At 57.0% G+C, this 3,125-nt stretch overlaps 1 protein-coding gene across 1 annotated transcript in view; it reads right to left on the bottom strand.

Annotated features, from left to right (window-relative positions):
* Positions 1-3,125, bottom strand: part of TAGLN2 (transgelin 2) — a 7,898-nt gene that overhangs the window by 2,456 nt on the left and 2,317 nt on the right. The window lies entirely within an intron of this gene.

Raw genomic sequence — 3,125 nt, 5'->3', positions numbered from 1 at the left:
GGGGGGGGTGGCTCTGCCTGCAAGGACACACATCATACCCCCATGGTGGCCCCCAGAGGTGAGAACAGCTGCCAAATGAGGGAACCCACATCTCGAGCCCTGAACATGGGAGAGGACAGCACTGCTCAAAACGCTGGCCACACAGGCCACCTTGGGTTCCCACCCCTGTGACATGCAGTCTGTTTATCATTAAGGCTCCCACTAAGTTTCATTCAAATGGCTCCACTACTGCCCTGGCCGGCTTGGCTAAGTGGATAGGGCGTCAGCCTGCAGGCTGAAGGGTCGCGGGTTTGATTCCGGTCAAGGGCGTATGCCTGGGTTGCGAGCTCGATCCCCAGTAGAGGACATGAAGGAGGCAGCCAATCAATGATTCTCTCTCATCACTGATGTTTCTCTCTCTCTCTCCCTCTCCTTCTCCCTTCCTCTCTGTAAAAAAAATCAATAAAAATATATTTTTTTAAAAAAACAAAGGCAAACTGATCATTCTAACCCCAACCCTGCTTTTTTCAGCCCTGGGAAGGAGAAGGATTTGGGGAAGGAGGAAGAATAGAGAGTGGTTTGGGAAGCCTAACTGAGCACCCACTCTTTGTGCTAGAAACTGTAGCAGATAGAAGTCGCTTCTCCTGAAGTTGCCCACGGTACCATCAGAGAGACACAGTGAACACATATTAAAGAGCAAGGGTTGTACACGACAAATACCAGACTACACAGTCAGACCACATGTTGTAGCAATTCAGAAAAGTGTCTGGGCAGGAGGAGCTTGGAGGGCTTCCTGGAAGAGGCAGGTCTGAGTACACCCTTCACAGATTTCAGCAGGCAAAAGGAACTCCCCACGAGAAGCCAGGCAATGAAAACAAATTTGAGCCCTGGCCCGTTGCTCAGTGGTTAGAGCAGCAGACCTCGGACCAAAGGATCTCAGGTTCGATTCCCAGCCAGGTCAAGGACACATACCTTGGTTGCAGGTTCCCCAGCCCCCATCAGGGTGTGGGCAAGAGGCAACCAATGGATGTCTCTCTCTCGCATTGATGTTTCTCTCTCCCCCTCCTCCCTCCCTTCCACTCTCTCTAGAAACTAATGAAAAAATTATCCTTGGGTGAGGATTAAAAAAAAAATTCTACGAGGCAAAATAATGGTGCCCCCACAGATGTCTATGTCCTAACTGCCACAGCCTGTGAACGTTGCCTCACACGGTAAAAAAATCAATTTTGCAGGTGTGACTGAGTTAAGAATCTTGAGATAAGGACAGGACCCTGCACCATCCAGGTGGGCTCAGTGCACTTGAAACAAGGGCCCTCGTGAGCACAAGAGGGAGGCAGCTGAGCCAGAGGGGGGACAGTGAGAGGAAGCAGAGGTGGGACTGTGGCAAGGCCAGGAGCCAAACAATGCAGGTGACCTCGAAAGGGTGGAAAGGTAAAGCAATGGGCTCTCCCCTAGACCCCCCATGAGGAATGCGGCCCTGCCCACACCTGATGTCAGCCAGTGAGGCCTTGGGTGGGACCATTAGAACTGTAAGAGAGTAAATGGATGTTACTTGAAGTCACTAAGCTTGTAGTAATTTGTTACATCAGGGAACGAGTACAGGAGCCTAGATGGTATTTTTAGAGAAAACGGGGAAAGTGGGAGGAACGGAGAACTACGCAGGAACTTCATCTGAGGTTGGGAAGAGCTGGGTGGTTTCCTGATCCGTGGCCTGAGTTGGCAGCACCTTGCTCTGTGTGGGCAGTGTGTTCCCATCCACCTCCTCACTGCCTGGGCCCCACACCCAGGGGCCCGGCGGCAATGCCACGGATGCCAGGACCCCGTCCCCTCCCTGGGTGGGCAACTGGCTGCGTGAAACAGAGCTAGCTGTCTGGGTGCTCATAAGAGGGGGTCCCCAGGACAGGCACCTGTGCTCCAGTAGAGGAGGAGGAGCCACTCCTCCTGCCCACATCTGGCTCCGGGCCAGGGCAGATTTCAGGGATGAAGTCATCTGGCTCCCTCTCTCCCCTGCACCCCACGTTGAACAATCCGTGAAAAATCCACCACCCCCTCAATGGGCCTGAAGGCTCGGCCTCGGACACGTCATCAGGCCGCAGGGGCCGCAGCTGCCCCAACCCTCTCGCACCTCTCAGCCCCATGGTCCTGTCTCAGGCCAGTCCCCTCCCCCACTCCCACATGGCTGCTCCTTATCCAGCTGCACATTTCCGGCAGAGATCCTCCCCATAAATCAGTTATTTTTAAACCTCATTCAGAGCAACCCACCCCACCCCACTTCCCCCGGCCTGAACGCTGGGCCAGATGAATGTCAGTCTGGGCCCTGACCCCACACAACCAGCCACTCACACATCAGCTGGAGGAGGGCAGGCAGTCGAGTGGCCGAGGCCTGTAGAGAGGAGACTAGATTTCCCGCAGGCCAGCCCCAACTGCTCAGCCACCACTCAGTCGAGACCTGTAACCCCTGTCACACGGGGGCATGGCTGGACGCCTGGGAGGAAGGGAGCGGGTGGAGGCTACTGTCCTTGCCCAGCAATCCGCCCTTTCCCAGCCCAATGTCCATCCAGAACTCTCTTCTGGGGGCAGCTTCACTATTACCACTTGGGTCACTCAAGGCTGTGTCTCCATGGGCCCACGTGGCCTTGAGCCCAGGGGTCACAGTGGCCCAGAGAGAAAAAGCGCAGAAGAATGACCAACCCACACCCCAGAGTTAGGAGAAGAGAGCAGGCCCGGAGCCTGGCCCTTCCAGTGGCCCCCACGGGCAGACAGACAGCCTTGCAGACCCACTTCTGGACACGGGGTGGACTGAGGGCCCCTCCCCCACCCCGGCGCCTGGACACAGCTGGCAGGGTCACAGCCTCCAGCTGCCGTGTCCAGGCTCCACCCCGGGCCACTGCCCGAGAGCCCTGAGGTGCCAGTCACAGGGCAGAGCTCCAGGAAGGGGCAGACCCAGCCGGGCCAGCCTGTGACAGCTGGCTCTCCTCCCCACCCCACACCAGCAGGCGAGGGCTGATGGGCTGTGGCTGCTGGGGCAGGAGTGGCCCACCCTAGTGACACCCACAGGACCTACTGCTGCCCTCCCTCCAAGGAAGGGAAGGCAGCCAGTCGCCTGCTGGGCTGGGGAGAAGCTGTGGGGGAGATGCCCAAGCGCC

This window comes from Myotis davidii, unplaced genomic scaffold (assembly GCF_000327345.1).
Source record: "Myotis davidii unplaced genomic scaffold, ASM32734v1 scaffold251, whole genome shotgun sequence".
Classification (NCBI taxonomy): Eukaryota; Metazoa; Chordata; class Mammalia; order Chiroptera; family Vespertilionidae; genus Myotis; species Myotis davidii.
The sequence above is the reverse complement of the archived record's forward strand: the minus strand, read 5'-3'. Positions and strand labels throughout refer to the sequence as shown.